The sequence below is a fragment of the Rhea pennata genome, chromosome 2 (assembly GCF_028389875.1).
Source record: "Rhea pennata isolate bPtePen1 chromosome 2, bPtePen1.pri, whole genome shotgun sequence".
Lineage (NCBI taxonomy): Eukaryota > Metazoa > Chordata > Aves > Rheiformes > Rheidae > Rhea > Rhea pennata.
Window position 1 is genome coordinate 70,761,572 of NC_084664.1, and position 18,467 is coordinate 70,780,038.

Sequence of the window (18,467 nt, forward strand, 5' to 3'; positions counted from 1 at the left end):
AAAAAAATTGTTTTCGCCAGTCTTTTTTTCCACTTTATAAGTAAGACAAAAACAAACCAAACAAACAAAAACCCCTCATGGCTCTAAGGGCAATAGCCAGCCTCTGTCTTAGATTTCCCATAAGGCACTACATGATACTAAGTAAGTTTTTTAAGTGTTGCTCTTGTGTTATTCACTTTGAGATATGCAGATTTGTATGGTAATCAAGCACGTCTTAAATTTTATTTCTATTATATAATGAAAAAGAATGTATTTATTCTAACTGCTTCTTTATTGTTGCCAGCAGAACTAACAAAAAGGACAATTAAAATGATGATTTGGTGCACCAGTTGGGACATTCCAGTCAGTTAATTTTCTTTCCACAGTAAGTTCAGCTTTGTGAATTTCCACAATGTAAAACCATTTACTCTTCCACTGAGTAGGAATTTCTCATCACAATATCCCTGTGGCATAGTTTAAAGACAATTTCTATGGTAAAATATTCCTTTTCTCTATTTAAATTAAGTTAAAAAAAGGGATATAAAATGGCACCATTTCCATCAGCAGCAGCAGTAAACATAGCAAATTTTGACCTCAGCATGACTGCAAGAAAGTTTTTTCAGTTCTTACCAGGACTTCTCATTGTCTGGTCCAAACATCAGGCACTTCTCTAATAAATTATCAGCAAAGAAGTACAACTTGACTAATGTTCACTGATGGTTCTAGAAGTAAAATTATAGAACAGATAGAGTTATAGCCATAAAATAAAGAACAAATTCACTCAAGATATGTGTTCATTTTATACCTTCAAATAAGTTTGCAAAAGTAGGAGTTTCTTCTCATAAAAAACCTTCAATTTTTAATACAATGGAAAAACATATATGCTGGTGAGGAAAAAAAAAACACAGTTAATTAAGATGAATCATTGTACACTGGTTAATAATGCCTCAATTCAGATCAATATAATTCCTGAAAATTGTGCATCATAAATCATTTGTTTCATACGAGCAGCATTTATATGGATTTATCAGTATTACCAGAAGAAAACAGACATGTATTACTCTGTGGTTCTACAACGTACATGCAAGCATGTACTACCCAAAAACTAGAACTATAGCCAGCAGCAATACAAATGCTACTACTTCTAATGCTATAGTGGACTACTTTCTCTAAGAGTTATGGAAACAGAAATGAAATTATGTCTAATGTTAACATACTACATTTTTCTTCTTCGGGGACCAAGAATTTGAACTCAGTTGTTCTGGATAAGTTGTTCAACATATTTTGGGCAACACATATTTTGGACAAAACAGCTAAAATCCTAAGGAATACCTTGGAGGCCATAAAAGTCAAAAGAGCAGACATTCCTTGAGAATGGCTGAATAAGATGTCTGTTTCCTTTGACCATTGATTTGGGATTACATACATTCTGATCTTTCATATATGCATACATAAGTATTATACTTATTTTCCAGTGTTCAGCATGACTGGACTGTCAGGCAATCCATTTGACATTGACAAAATTGCTAGAGTGAAATCTTGCATTCTTTAGCTTCAGGAGAGATGAGATTTCACATGTCTCCCATCTATTAGTGATCAAACTGGTACAGTTCCATGGAGGCAGGTCTGGAATTAATAAGATTTTAAAGGGAATAGTAACAGTTCATAGTGTTATGAAATATTCTACTGAATTATATTTTAAAGACATTTTGATTTATCAAGTTGTAAAGAAGGGTAAAAGTCTGAAAAGCTAAGAATTTTCTATCCAGTTCTATGAGATTTTTTTAGTCAGGAATAATCGTAGTTTTTTAACCCTAACCCTAACAGATCACTGCTGTTTGAATCAACATTGTTAATTCCTTTGATTTTACGTTAGTGATAATATAGTTCTCCAAATATAACTTTTATTGAAAAGGCTAGAGATACAAAATAATCCACCTCACGTGTTGATACCTGTCGACACATGCCCATATGATAAATTTGGGGATTTTTTTTCCTTAAATGCCTTAACTCCCTCACTCTCCCAAATGCTATTACTATGCTCTCGTCTGCATGACTGAACCCAAGACATATTCTGTATCCAATCTGAGGAAGGCAAATTTCAATCTAAAATAATGGAGGAATAGGAATGAAATGTCACAGGATTTGCAAAAATTTAGTGAAATGTAATATAAAAAATACATGCTGCCTAAAGTTGTATTGAACAGATTGTTGAATGATTTCTACACCTGTAACAGGTATATATGCGCGTTTTAAGTATGATATATAATGATTATATTCAGTTATAAAATGGCCACTGTGTCAAACTATCTGATTTCCTGAAAAAAAAATTACCCTAGGAATATTTTTTTCTGATATGTCACTAGTTACAAATATTACACAAAAGATATGTGCCATTGTTGTTCTGGTTTAAGAAAGACTACAGTAGACTGTTTCATGTTCAGAGTAAATGGGGTAAGGAAGTGAGAGCAACATCTGGATGCACAATAGAATTCCTTTGGATCCCTACACTTCATTGTTCTTCACGTCCTTTGTGCAAGAGAGAAAATGCCTAACACATGCAACTGAATTAAGTCCACCTATCAGGCTCATGCTTCTTCTATAGCTGGAGGAGTCATATAGTGCTCTCCTTTCCTTTTACAATCTCTCCTGACTCTTGTTTAGAGTCTGTGGTTGTCTGAAAAGGCCCTGAAACATGCTTCCACAAAGTAAAACCACAGCATGTGGTCAATGCTCTGGAAAGGGAGAGGATGCTAGAACCGAAAACCAAATAAGGGGACTTTCTTAAAGACAACTCACCTACCTCTTCCCATGACATCCCATTTCAGATTTAAGGTGTAACCTACTTCCTATTCAACAACTTGGGACAGTTGCTTGGCCCAGGCCCAACTAGTTGTTTCAAAACCATTTCTGAATTTTTCCCACAACTTTCACACTTGCTTAAAGCCATTGAGTAACCTTCAATAATCTTTTGCTCTCTTTTTCAAGGCTACTCCTGAAAGACAGTTTGAATCTCTTCATGCTACCTGATGGAGATATATTAATACTTCAGTCTCAGTCAAACAATTAACTGGTAATAAATCCTAGCAACAATAATCATCCTTACTTATCAGGCTTCATTACTCAGAAACAAGGCACTCAGCATCTCTCTCCTACTGTCACTTCTGTTCAATTTTGGTATATATTTTCCTTAATTCCAGATGGTGTAAGTCTGAATTTAGTTAAAAATCATATCTTGTATTACCTTTAAATATCTGTGCTTTACCATGTACTGACACAGCAGAAGGAAACAAGGTGCTCCTCTGGTGGGTCAGTATGTTTGTGAGTGGAAAGAGTAAGTGAGAGTGTATATTAGCAAAAATTCTGGGCAGATCCAGTGAAGCTTTTGCAATTTACTCTACCTTTGTATCTGCAAGTATGCTGAAAGTGTTACCATAGGCTCTAACAGACATTTGATACTGGATTAAAATAAGATAGTGGAAATCACCATTCCTTGCTATCCATGGCACATTCACCTAATGCAAGGGTTTCTTGTGTGGCCCATCAGCAGCCACAGCTTTAGGCCTGGCAATATTAGTAGAAATGTGGTGGTCCAGCAGAAAATCAAACTTCTCTGCCACAAGAACAGCAACATCTGTCAGACAAGCGGAGAAGCTGACGGGCCCATATAGCTTCAACTTTCCTATTATTATCCACTCCTGGTTGTTTATCTGAGTCCAGTGCCATGATTTTTACCCCAGAGTGGCAATGCAAGTATTCTGTAACTACAAAAATGACCCATTTGGTGGCATTTCACAAATACTATCTTCCAAAAGTGTTACCAGTCTTTTTACAATTAAACTTCAGTCATCTGTGTTGAACCTAAACTTAGTATGATCTAACTTAACCTTTTAGCCTGGACTTTACCACTTTTAAGTTATTCTTCTAGATATTATTTAAACCCCTTCTGTGATTCATAGCACATTACTCCACACTTTCTTTGGTTTCTAAAGCAAGATCCTAAATAAAGGCCAAAAAAAAACACTTCAAACAACTTAATCCTTCCTAGAAAGGGCTGTTAGCATTCAAAGATGACATTACATCAAAAGCAAAGGTTAAACTCCAGAAGGTATTCTTTGAATGAAGTAACAAAAGCTCTATTATATCCTTTGATCACTTGAGCTCACCTATAGGAAATGTTACACCTTTTTATTAAACTGTTGAATTGTCTTTGCTATACAAAATGGAGACATTCTTGACAGGCTTAAAGTCATTAACACCTCTAAAGAATGCTCAGTAGAGCCTATAATACTCTCTCACATCTATGCATGTTAGTACAGCAACTCTGTAGTTTGCTAACATGCCAGATAGTCTTTCCTCTTGATATCTGTGTAACAAATTTATTGAAAAGAATGAAATAATAACATATTGGCAAAATTCTCCATGACACAAATGTTTACGGTAAAACATTTGATGGCTTACAGATGAAAAAGCCTAAAACTAAATTAGCATACTTACCAGTTTACCACAATACATTTCTAGAATAAATCACTAGTTAATTACTACCTACTACTTACTTACTACTTTGTAAGCACTAATTACAAAAATAAAAGTTTGTGGTTTTTATTAGTGCCTGGCCAGTATATTTATCACTGCCCATTCCGAGATGCTGTATACCCATATATATATGGGTATATATTCCATTCATATAGCACACATTTGTAGATATTCTCACACAAATAGACATACACACTCACTTTCTCTCCTTCCTCATATATAGACATACTTTTATATATATATATATAGATTATATATAGATTATATATAGATTTTATATATATATATATATATATATATGCATCAAAGTATGGCCTAGTAAAATAAGATTATTGATGAATACTAGATCTTTGGTTGCTCTTCTTTCAAAGATTTTGTTAGTCATTTATTTTATTTTAGAAGTAGTGGCAACTATAAATGTACTTTTCCTTATTTTTTAAAAAAGGATTTATAAAGAATTTCTGACAATCCAGACTGCTATTTAGTTCTAATATCTTCAGCAATGAACAGCTGAAAGTTATTTTTCCCCAGCCTCTGTAGGTACTTAGTTTCTTTTTATTCCTCTAGTTCTTTCACAAAGCTCAACTCTTAAACAATATTTATATGAAAAACTAACATTCCTACATGGGTGCACTCTCTCAGACACACAAAGAACTAGGAGTTGAGTTTCCTTTTCTTCTCAAGTTGTGCTCTATGTGCATTATTTCTTACATATCACAGAGTTTTTGAGTATTTCTAAGACACTTTATACTTCAGGTTCTGAGACAACTGCTGAATAAATATTCCTATACATAAAAGCCTACTGCCAGACCATCTACAATATACATTCAAAAAGAATTATTACCTAGCAATGAATGCAGCTAAGAAACACAGCACAAACAGCAATCAAGTCTTAATGATGGTAGGTTTTAAAATAAACTTATATCCTATTAAAAAGTACTGCACACACTCCCTGCATAGTAGCCATAGCTTTACCCACAAGCTAATGTAGTCACCAAAATGAAATTTATATTCTTTGTTTGTACTTGAACTATGATTTTCTTAGAGAACTCTTGGCCTATTTAGAGATAACTATTCAGTGGAGGGTTTCAGTGAGTTTCCGGATCTTAATCCTGTTGCCTTGATTAGTCTCTTTCTAATGATTACACAGTTTGATTGCCTCAGAGGGAGGTGGAGAAGAATGGGGTAGAAGAATGGGAGCAGTTTGTTTAGTCCCCATTAGCTTCTGATTACAGGAAAAACAAGATAGTGTCATGTTGGCTGAGTTCATTGGGGAGGAAGACAACATGCCTTGGAAGAATTTTGTACAATCAAGAGATTTGAAGGATTAAATGTAAGCAAACCATTTCTAAAACAGAAGGACGAGCAATATGTTTTTAAATGGTAAACACTGTCTCATTTTTTTGACTCTGTCAGTCTACTAAAGCCGTAAGAACCAGTGTAGGAATCAAGAAGCTGTCTCTACCTGTTTCTCTGCTGAGTCACATGAAGTAGATTTAAGATTGTTATGCCTACTGTACTTTGTTCCCTAAAGGTTTATGCATCTCCCCTGCTCCTAACTGAACTTGGTAACAAAATCTGACTCAATTCTGTAACTATGAATTTTCCTGCATGTTTGGGTAACCAGAGAAATGAGTGAAAGCTACTTCACTTGGTAAACATTTTCCATCAACAGTTTCTTTTCAGGTTTTGAGTGATTTGGAATTTGCATTCTTCTGATTTGGAATTTGCATTCTTCATAAAATTTTGAAATGGCTTTCATAATAGTTCACCTGGAAAAAGAATTCACAGAAAATTTCCTTTGAAAGAATATACTGTGCAAAACTGAGCTCAAAAGATTTTTCATTTTTCTATTTTTGATCCTGTCCCAAGTTAACAAGTAGTGTTTTCCTTATTTCATTTCACAAAAATAGCTCATTATTTGCAGTGACAAATGGAAAATGCCTCTACTTTGAATGGCTTCAGTTTCTGAGTGACAGTTTCTTCTTCTCCCTAACCATGCTGCTATGGAATGCAGGCAGCAACTTCACTGCACCTGAAGAAGCCATTTTTCTGCCCTGCAAGAGCTTTGACCTCTAGTATTGGAAAAAATATTCACACTAGTGAAAATATATGCATTACCACCCTTCTTCCCCCAAAGGAAGGGGAAAGCAGTTGTAATTCCCTTTATTTTATGCAGGGGCACCAGAAGCATGCAGGAGCTGTGGCCTATTCTCACAATATTAAAATAAAGATGTTAAATGAAACCTTGTAGGGACTTTATGAAATAAGTTTAAGACAATGTATCATGTCAGTAGAAATCAGTAAGGCAATATTTGTAAGAAAAAAGAATATATTTTATTGCATGAGCGCATATAACCAGAAGACAGAAACAAAAAATACAGTAGCTCTTTGTTTTAAAGCATACTGTCAGCCTATGTAACTATACCTCCAATCAACACAGAAATATAAAAATCTGGGTCTTAGCAATTTCAGAGACCTGAAAGTTTACAGGTCATGTAGCTATGTGGGCTGAAGGCCCAACCGTAATCTGAGCTGTACCCAAAATGAAGTTTTGATTTGCTTCTAGTTTCAGATACCAGGTCTTCACTCAACAGGGTGCATCTCAGACTAGCACTCCTGTAAATATGAAGTAAGTACAGCTCTTTACATAGATCTTCCAACAATATCTAAACTGGAGGTCAGTGAGGCATTGCACTTTTTTTCATTAACAGCAAGAATCCAAAGTTTACTCAGCTCATAATACAGAATAAAGAACATGGAAAAAAAATGAGAGAGTTTTGATAGAATTCTCAGCACTGAGCTTCCCAAATGCACACACTTGTCTGGTGGGAGCTCAGCCTCCTTCAGAAAAGGAAATATATAGGCTGGAACTGAGTTAAGGTTCTGAAAAATCAGCCTAACATGGATATTCTAACAAAATGTAAGTGGTTATTTCCAAATAGTTCCCCCAAAGTTGGATTATTTTCCAGATCATTTACTCCGTGACCTCAGTAATAAGTAACAGAGTTTAGCAATTCTTCTGACACATTATTCATCACAATCAGAAACTAGAAAGTCATAGCACAAAAAAAGTTTGTTGCCCTAGGCTTATTTTAGCTTACTGTCAGCTCAGTCTGTTCCAGTTTCACTTGTAATAGCTCCCTCACTGAACTTATGACTAATGACAATAAAATATTAACAAAACAGTTCTGCTTGGTGGCAGCTCTAAAGAGAGGAATGAAACCTGTTGTTGTGTTCTTTGTTTTATTTCAAGCCCATGATATCTACTTTTGTTCCCATTACTACCATATCATTTTGGTTCATGAGAGCATCAGTGACAGTAGTGGCACCATATTCCTCACCAGTGTGAGAAACAGGCCAGTATGTTCTCATCAACCAAGAGAGAATTTGTTTTCCTGTACTGGCTCATCTTTCCCAACTCAAACTGCTCAAAATTCTCCAGCTTTCTCCAGCTTTTCCTGCTTCCTCTCTGATGTTCCCAGAAGTTACTGGGAGCATCCTAGTAGCATACCTACTTTTCCTCCCTGATCTCCATTCATACTCTATCCTTACAGCTTACCAGGATTCACAGTGCCTCCAGTGATGCTTTCCAGATAAGCCAACTCACTCCCCCATCCAGCAGCAGAGTTACAAGGTTTGCCAGTCCTCACAAGGCATGTCTATGAAATGGCCCCCAAAATATCTGCCAGATTACATTTTCAAATTAAAAAATATATATTTTTATTTGCTTATAATTATTGTTGACCTATAATCACACCTATAAGCCACAGCTGAGATTGAGCATTGTCTCTAGTCATGGTAATTAACTGCCCCAAATGCAGAGTTTACAACATAAATAGGTATGTCAGTCCAAAGATGAAGGAAGTAGATACCATAAATCTTACTATTTCGTTTATTTCCAAGCTGCAGCTAAATATGTTTAAGATCATTGGCAAATGCAGCAAAGTTTTCAGGCAGTACTATGAGCCTGATGCAGCACATACGGCAAAATAAGTTTGTATCATTTCCAGTATTTTACTTCCTGTTTTTCATAGAATTATAGTCTTTATTTGTTCCTGCTACAGCACCTTATGAATTAACAAAGGATCTATTAACACATCCCTGCATATTTCATTCAAATGAACTGTGGTAAAGCTAAGTTTGGGGATTTTTTTAAAGAAAAACTGTAAAGATTACGTTTTAATCCCTTGTGTAATGTCACATGAATGCGTAATTTTACAGGCCAGCTTAGACCGAGAACAAAGAAAATTAAATAAAACTAAAAAAAAGCAGGCACTGACCTTTGGCAAACAATGAGGTTCAATTTTACATTTTCTCAGCAGCTTGTAGCCCATCATTCAAAAAGTGCAACAAAAAAGCCAAAATAAAGAAGTCTTTAAAATCCCTTTTGCAAACTGTGTGACAACATTAGGTGAGACTTGTGACAACACAGTGATTTGCAGTTGTTCTAATGTCATGGCCCCCATCTTTTCAATTTATTTAATTTGTTTTTGCAAGCTTTTGTATTCTGGTGCTTTTTTAATGCTAACACCTATTGACTCCAGAGTGTAGTATCCCTTGGCACTATGATGGTATTATGATTCACATTACCACTGGCAAGTTATCTCCTGATAACTGTGTAATTAACTTATTGCATAATTATCATTGTTTCCAGTACCTTGCTATATGATTCCCACCTGGATACTGCAAAGTAGCATGTGTTGTTTCACATGGTCAAACTATACAGTGTTTGAAGGTTTGTGGTCTTTACATTGTCTGGAGGGCTTGCAAGTCTTTTCATCATAGCTGGGAGACTGAGATATGAGTTGAGTCAACCTGAAACGACCACCATACATAAATGGATGATTGCAATATCTCTAACCTCCACATCAGAATAAGTCTGTGAAAAAATAATAAGTTCTTATAAGTAAACAAATAAATTCTAGATACATGGAAGCTTCTATCAGTTAAGAAAACTACACATCAAGATGTACTAAACATTACATATGTCCACAGCTCACTACTACTTTAATTTCTCTGATCTAGATGTTTCTTTTCTATGTACTGCAGTTTCCACATCTGTTTCACATTGTCTCTTCTTTTCAATCCACTTCCTCCTTTTGAAGGTACCTCCTTCATTTCTCTGATGATGTTGTTTCATTCATCATTAAGATTTTGAGAAGGATTTTCAAACACAGGATTTTCAAGACAATTCAAGATGAGACAAACCTGATCTTCCTATCCCATGCTCTTTTACAGAAACTATTAAAAAAAAGGTGTCATCACTAATTAACTACAAAGCCAGTACATTTTAAACTTCAGTTGCTCTCAGTGAGAACAAATAGTATTTTCTTCATTTTTCTTAGACCAATTGCATAACTTTGTTCCAGCTCTGTTCAATTTTGCTAAACGCTTAAAGGAACCAGGAACTCATTTAAGTTAAAGCTGACAAATTTTCTTAGTGTCTACATGGTACAAGCATTTAATTGCCTATAAGCAGACCAAACATTGAAACAAATGGTGGTGGTATCTGCACATTATTAGCAGGGGCAGAGGCAGGCCAGATCTGCTGGGGCATATGGGAATTATTCTGCTTTGATTATCATGCCAGTATGCAATACAGTCTTTGCTTTAACTTCCTGGGCTGAAAGCAAGGATTACCTAGTCTAACCTAGCCTTTTGAACTTCTTTGAGAATCCAGAATGAATGACACTGGCTCTGACTACATTATTGTTATATGTAATATGTTAGAATTGTGTCTAGATTCAGATGAGACTGAAAGTACTTTTCCCATTGAAGAGTTCTCCACAGGCCAGGAAGGTGATGTTCACTATTATTTTAATATCTGCCAAACTGCAGCTTTGATATTAATGGATTATTCAGGTCAGACCATTTCTTAGCATTTTTTGGTATCATCCTCTGTGATATTTATGCTAATTGCCAAGTGCTTTCAGTGAACCTAATTTCCAGCTTCAGTGAATAACATCTACACATACAATTTAAAAAGTAGAACACCTAATTTAAACAGAATATACATAAAAGTTTTTTTTTTCCCTCTCTCTTTTGCCTTATACCACTACTCTTAAGCCTGAATCAGATAGGAAATATATGCTTGTTACTGAAACAAAAATCCTCTCACATTCGAAGTTTAATGTTACTCAGCTTTCCATACAATGACTTCAATAATGCTTTATCTGCTTATTATGAGTGTCCTTGACAGAATGTTTATGAAGTAAATCATTTACAGAAAAAAATCAGAGATGGGGGATGGGATGGTAGGTGTGTATATATATATACATATACATATATATACATATATTAATGTGTGTATGTGTACACACAAACAGATACACACTTCAAGTTGAGTATTTTCTAGTCCAGACATTTGCAACTTCTCTTTGCAGTCATAGGAAGTTATTATAACCTAGGCAGGGACCTCAAGGTTTCCAGATTCAGTTATGCTCTGAAATTCTTACAGCTGTACGAATTGTTCTGAAACTCTTAAAATTATAAAAACCATTGTTGTATAGTCTTTTGCTACCTACATTAATGCAAATATCCCTATCAAACATAATCCTACTCAGTATTTATGACGAAATCATATATCCAAGCAACAAAAACTTTTCAGAAAGTTATGGCTCCATTCAATTATTTACAGCAGCTGGCTTAATATATACTCTGGTATGACTTCTTTCTTAACCTCTTAAAGAAATGTAATACTGCAGATCACTATCTAGCTCCTTAAAACTGCACCTTGAACAGTACTTTTGTAGTGCATTAATCTTTTTACCCCTTGAGGCACACTGAACATCAATTACACAGTGCTGTTGCCCAGAGGTGAGATCTATGAGCTGGAACTGAAGGCAGGCTGTAGCCAAGGCATCTCAAGCAGCTCCTTAGCAATCCATCTTCTCCAGGACATGGGGGCAGCACTCCTCCAGAAAGCCATCAGCACATAATGCAGTGTTTGAGTGTATTTCTGGCTAAAACTAACTTGTAGCACAAGGAAGAACTCACAAATCATCCTGACCTTCCTGACTCCATGCAATTTGTTGCTGAGGAGTACAGAATATCAAGTTGCTTTGAAAGGTCCACACAAAAGGAGCAAAAGAGGATTATTAGAACTGCTCTGAATTTCTCAGAGCATCATACTTGGCAGGAGGATAGAAGGTAAAAAATACCACCAAACTAGAAAGGGAGTATTAATATTACTTAAAGATCAGACAGGCTGCTTTTAGGGGAAAAAAAAAGGGAGGTAAGTCAGCTAAAAAACATGGTATGAACTCCCTGCTATGGAGATTTCCTACCAGTTCCAAATACAAGTGAGTTTATAGTCATTCCTTCTACATAATAAGACACCCATGGAAGTTACGTTAACTGTATGTTTCCTGCATATGTTCTGCCAGTTATCAAGTTTGTTCTTAAAGCGTACAGATTAAGATAGTAAGAGTCTCACTGTTTTAGGAAGCAGAAATCAAAAATATACTGAGTGTTCTTATGAATCTCAGTGACCTTAAAGATAGATGGACCTGGCATCATCACCTTAAGGTTGTCAGGTACTTCCTCTTACAAGACTAGCTGCTTACATCATGAGTATATGTATGCTTTTCAAGCAGCTACTTGAAATTTCTAAACAGCTTGCTTTGATGATATGACATGCATTTCTTTGAAAGCTCACCAAAGCAGCCAGTTCAAGTAACTTAAGTAACCTCTAAACACACTAAATACAGGATTATTGACTGAATAAGGATAACAATACAATGAGAGACATGCTAGATTAAGATAGATACATGTCCTGAAGATTTTCACTCACATGTCCTGGGGCTGAAAAAAGTGAATTAACTAGCCAGGAACAAACACTGGTGACAGACTCCAGAAGAGTTTATTAATAACAGCTTTTTAATGCTCCCTTGATATTTCTGCTAAAGCAATTTCAATGGAAGCAAATGAAATCTGGATCATTGGTGTTCAATATTACATGTATTCTGATAGCTATTGCACACTTAGGGAACTATCAAATTCAGTATACAGTACTGGATGATTTCTTTCTTCAGGAAATATTGAATACACATCTTCCTGTTGGAAACATTTTGTTTAGGTTAGTATGTACTACCTGCTCAATTCCTTGTGTGAAAAGGCTAAACTTCTTAGCAATTCTTGTTTCAACTGACATCATTGCCATCTTCTGGTTTTTAAGACATATTCCTATTTGAAATAAGGAATACTCAATTCTAGCTGAATGTGTAAAGGCATAAGCATTTTGCTAATAACAAGATAGAACACCTACTACTGTAAAAAATTTGACTATTGTCTGTGACAGCATAAGACAGGTGAAGTGTCTGACCCTGCTCATAGCGATCAGCAGTTTTCAGACACAGTAAAAGTTTTAGATACCAAAAAGGAAGCCATTGATCTGTGGGCCTGCCCAAAGTTTTTCAGTAGCATACACAAAATTGAATTTAAGATAACGAAAAAGTAACTTATTTTGTTTTCATGCATGGGATGGCATTTTTTTTTTTTCAGCAAAGCCAGTGCCATCTTCTACTCTTGCTGAGTCTCTGCTTAAAGCTGGCCCCGGTTACTTTTGTCTACCATTTCCACTTTTTTCTTAGTTCACAGTCTCTAGCTATTTTAAATAGCTGAACAAAGGTAGTAAACATTTAGAAATTTACTTGAATTATATAACCAAAGAATTAAATACAGTAAATAAACATTTACTTCAGTAAACCAAAGCACTACACAGACTTTAGCTCTTCCTAGATTATGTTGTTTTCGGTTATATTTTCAGTATGTTGCAGCTGCAGAAGCTTGCTGTGCTTGTAAAATAACTTTGCACAGTCACAACTTTTATTCAAGAAGAAAGAAGCATCAGCTGAAACTGGGTATTTTGCAGGCACATAAGAAGACTTGAACCTGGCTGGCACTGCTAAGGTAATTACTGATTTTAGTAGAGCCAGGGAGTGATTCCTTGTATTTTAGCAAATAACTGAGAGGGCTGGAAGCATCTTTCAATAATAGAATAGTATGGGAGAGTCTCAGCTCCATTAGATCTTTAACTTCTAGACACCTAAAGCTAATCTAAGGTAGGATGCCTCTACAGTTAATGGATGGAGATAGACATCTCCAGAGGGTGTTTCATCCCACCTGTTTTAGATGTACACCAAGAAAGAACTGCCCTTGGGAGATGCATGTTTTGCCATGCTGATTATAGAGAGAATACAAATGACTGGTGTGTTTAGATTCCCAGCTTTCAGAGAGCTGATTTTAAATAGATATTTGGAGGTAGATATTTTATAAAGTCTTCTGATGTCATTTCCAAAATAAAAATAAAAATGTATAATAAACAAGTTCTATATTAAAACCACTACATTGGCACATGAAAAGGTAGCAATGAGTCTCTCCTAAAGCCATTAACTTTTCATTAATATGCTAGACATCGCTTACTTTGTCAGTCAGTCCAAGTACAACATTTCTGTTATGCATCTACAGCACCACAATAGTTGCAGGAATGTTTAGAGCCTTCATATATAGGCACTTTTATTGAATTTTCTGTGTTTAAATCTCATAATGCCTTACAAACATTACTGAATTTCACTTCTCTGTGAGCATAATAATATTATTATTTCCTGAATAGCTGTTGAAACTACAGCAGTACATATGGAATAGAATCTAATACTTGAGAACTACAAATATTCATTCAATATTCAACCTATGAATGTGAGTACAAAACAAAGAATTTTGAAAGATGTTTTCTGACAGAAATAGTGCTTGAGCAGCAGTGCCAAAATTATAACAATCTCTGTTTTGTGCAGCCTGTGAGACATGACAAGTATCATATAGTAAGAGATTAAAATCAGACATACTAACATGTTTTAAAATATATCAAATGAAGAAACACATTTCTAAGGTAGTTTGAAGTATTTAAGTTTGCAACTTAATACACTACATTGTCTTTTTCATCATAGTACAGTATGTATAGTATGTTGAATATATGTCATAAAACTGGAAATTCTTTCTGGAAACACGATTTCCCAATCTTTTACCAAACTTTATTTCCTGAGCATAGTGTTTATTAGAATAAAATTCAAAATTATTCCTGAAATCAACATTTTTCAATAGTCTACTTGCACTCATTAGAAAATGCCCTTTCAAAGGTGTGAAAAAAAATTTATACTTGTATAGTATTAGATAGACATGTATTTTATTCATTATATGATGTGCGTGTATATAAATACATATATATACACACAGAGATGTACAGAGGAAAAAGCCAGTAGCGTGAAATGTGCATTGAAATTTTCAGAAGATTGTCTTTTATTATTTTGATCATTGAGAAATGTCACTAGTAACTTTCTACAAGCACATAACTCACCAGGAACAGAACATTTCAAAGACTATTTTGTGAACTTGTGCTTACAGGTTTTAAAAGTGTCTTGTATTTTGAAAAAGAGATTTAATCACAGTAATATTGACTAGCCTGCAATGCTTTAGTCATTGAATAAAAACACAAAAACATTCAGTCATTTAGCTGTTTAATCCTTCTCACGATAAAAACATTAAAGTTTGTTTTCTATCCTACCGTTCATTTTTAATGGATATTCATTGTATATACATATATATATATATATCATTATATATACCTATATATATCTTTATGCACACATATGCACATACACAAAGAAATGATTGCCTCTCTGCAGTATTTTTCAATCTTTTAATCAAAGAGTAGATTATAAATAACTTTATCATTTTCAATTCACTGTTACAACATTCCCACCTTTACAAATATGTTATCTGTCTCTCCTCCCTAAAAAACATTCAAAGATGTGCTTCTAAAGATCCTTTGTGGTCCAGACAGAGATCCAGGGTCCTCCAAAGATCAATATCCATTGCTTAGAGGCCACCTATCTCAGCAGCAAACTTCTGGCAGGCTAGTTAGTACCAGTGCAATACTATGGGATGTGTTTATAAACATGGTGTCCTCAATGCCCTTCTCCAACAAAAAACTGTGGACTAGGAACTGCTTCTGGATAATTTTGTTTCATGTGTCTGCTTCCTCACCTCTCTGCCCAAGATACCTCTCAGAGTTTTTAGGGAGGGGGACTTCCACAGCAAGAATCAAATAGTTCACAGAAGGCTCCTCTGAATGTGACATTTCTTGCCTTCCAGCTCACGAAAAAAAGAACAGATAACAAGGGGCTGAAGACTCAAGACAAAGAGCACTAAATATCTGAAACATGCATGGAGTTAAAATACATGGATTTCTCCCTCTCAAGTTAACACTGTTGCAGCCACAGGGCTTTTCTCATCAGATGAGCTTACCTGCGTTAGCACTGCTTTTGGATATCCACACCAGAAATACCTAGAAAATATCTAATAATTATCTGATAAATATGTTTGTTCATGTTTGAAGTGCAGCTTATCTAATTGCCAGTTCACTTCCTATTTTCCTCTAAGGGGTGGGTTTAGTTGAGCATTCTCCCAAAAAGTCTGCTTTTCATGTCAGTAATTATGTGCTTTTCTTGCTTTGAAGGGATATTAGCTCATCTGCCAATGATGCAAACAAAAGAATTATTCTCTACGGAGATTCATACTCAAAACAAAATAGAAGTAAAGAATTTTAGATTTGGGGCTTTAGACTTCATTAAAATTTGCATACTTACTAGAAAGTAAAAGGTCTGTGTTACTGGAAGTGCTCTTATAGGAGCATAAATTTGTAAGGCTAGGTCTCTAACCACCATGTACCTGGGAGTCAGGAGATTCAAAACACACATACATATATCCATATACAAAATACATATTCCAGAAAATATTAAAGAGAAAAAATTAAACTGCAGATCAAGAATTAAAACAGATTTTGCAGTAACATCATTATACTTTGCATATTGTATATCTTAGTACTTACAAAAATAACCAACTGAAATAAGGCTATTAATTAAAATGGAAAATGTCTTATTAACTTCTGAATTTCAGTTGTGTACGTTGGGCTATGAGGCTATAATCACGTTGAAATAGCTATCTGCCTAAGCTGCGCGCATAGGTTTATTCTATCACAGCTACAGAAAAAAGGAGTACAAAAATTCAACTCACTAAGATCTAAAAAAAAAAAAGAAAAAAAGAGCAATACCAGAAGTCTATTTAAGAGAGATTTTTTAAATTCAAAATCATCTCCTCCCACCATAATCTCAATAGTCTATGCCTATAGATTTATGTAACAGCAATAAGGTCAAGATCTGTGTGATCTTAAGAGACTGTCTAGAGAGTTTGGTGGGATTTTTGTTGAAGACTGAATTTCACTGATTGTTATTATTCAGTTTATGAAAAGGATCTGTTTTTCCATTATGTTGCTATGCTTACTGTTCAATAGATACCTTCTTATAGAATTTATAAATAAAAAAGAAAGGAAACAAAGAAAACAACAAAAAATCCACACATCTACACTTAGAAATTCAAAGATTTATCCCTTGGAATTTTTTAAAAATTATCTTCCTAATCAGAGAAAAAAAGATCCTGTATGTACGAAATCCTGAATTCTTCAATTCATATTTATGGAAGCATGCATTTATAATAATGTAAACTATCTCATTTCCATATAGCAGCAATTATTAATTTTTATAATATTGTGATAAATTAAACATTGTAACAGGTATACAGTCCATACAAAATAAAATTTATGATTAGAATAGACCTATAAATGAAGGAGAATAAGTTAATAGAGTATACAGATTTGTAGATAGTTACATAAGTTCATTGAAAAGGCTTTTAAAGACTCTAAAATACTGTGGGATGTTATGCATATGCACACAGAGCTGAGCAACTGATTAAAAACAGGAAACTGAGCAGATTTCACTGTCTCGAGTGGTTGGAAATGATGTCTCACAGACAGCTATGCCAGGAACTGTGTCATACAATGTAAAAATTCTGGAAAAGGGATGAGGTGATAAAATTTATTGTTCCTCATCAAGACTGACTGCTAATGACTGCAGACAAACCTAATTATACTGAGTGATAGAATGGCAGATAAATTCAATATAGATTAACACAAAAAAGGAGGAGGAGAACCTTCCATAATATCCCTTGTGGGATGTTGTGCATATGCACACAGGGATGGTCTCTTGACTTCCTGCTACCACCTAGATACAAAAACTTGAGGTTGTATCAGAAATTCCAGGGAAAAGTCAACTCAGAGGTAAAAACAGTTTGTGAATAGGTAAAAAAAAATAAACAGAGTAGGACTCCTCCGCTTTAAAAAGAGAAGACTGAAGGAGATATCTCTATAAAAAGAAATAAGAAATATATAAAGAAATCTCTATAAAATCAAAAGTGAGAGAAGATAGTGAACTGAGGAGTTGTTCATCACTGCTCATAAATATAGGAACTAGGAGCAGAAAGTGAGATTAATAGATTACAAATTCAAAACAACATCAAAAAAGAGAGATTTCTTCAAACTATCCAAAATTAGGTTGTGTGGCTTTTTGCCAGAAGATTTGGTAGCTGCTAAAATTCACATGGATGAAAAAAAAAAAAAAAAAAAAATTAGTCAAATTCATGGAAGATAAGGCCACCACCATCATTTGTGTATTTAAGAAGCTCCTGCACTGTAACTTGCTGGATGCTGGAAGAATATACTTAACAAGCAATATCACATGCTTTCTTACTTATGCTTGATCTATTGTGGAGTTACATTCTCAAATTAAAACAAAATGTACAAAACCATAGAGCTAAAGTGAAATACAGGACTTAAAGGAACCAGCTTTGGCTATCAAGTCTTTCAAATCCACTAAAATGAATACATACCTGAAATGCACACATCCAGAGAAATGCATACAATTCCTTGAAAAAGCAGAACAAGTAGAATTTTCCTGTACTCTCAGTTGTCCTAAGGTTACAAACTTCATTTTCAGTGTTCCCAAGAAAGTTTATAACCACTGTTTTCTCAGCCACTACAGTTTCGCCCCCTAAGTTGTTCC

General features: G+C 34.8%; 1 long non-coding RNA gene across 2 annotated transcripts in view; it reads right to left on the bottom strand.

Annotated features, from left to right (window-relative positions):
* LOC134136205 (uncharacterized) overlaps positions 1–18,467 on the bottom strand; it is a 192,619-nt gene that overhangs the window by 30,822 nt on the left and 143,330 nt on the right. For both annotated transcript variants that reach the window (XR_009957454.1, XR_009957455.1), the window contains exon 3: positions 610–701. This is a non-coding gene — a long non-coding RNA (uncharacterized LOC134136205). The remainder of the gene's footprint in view (positions 1–609; positions 702–18,467) is intronic.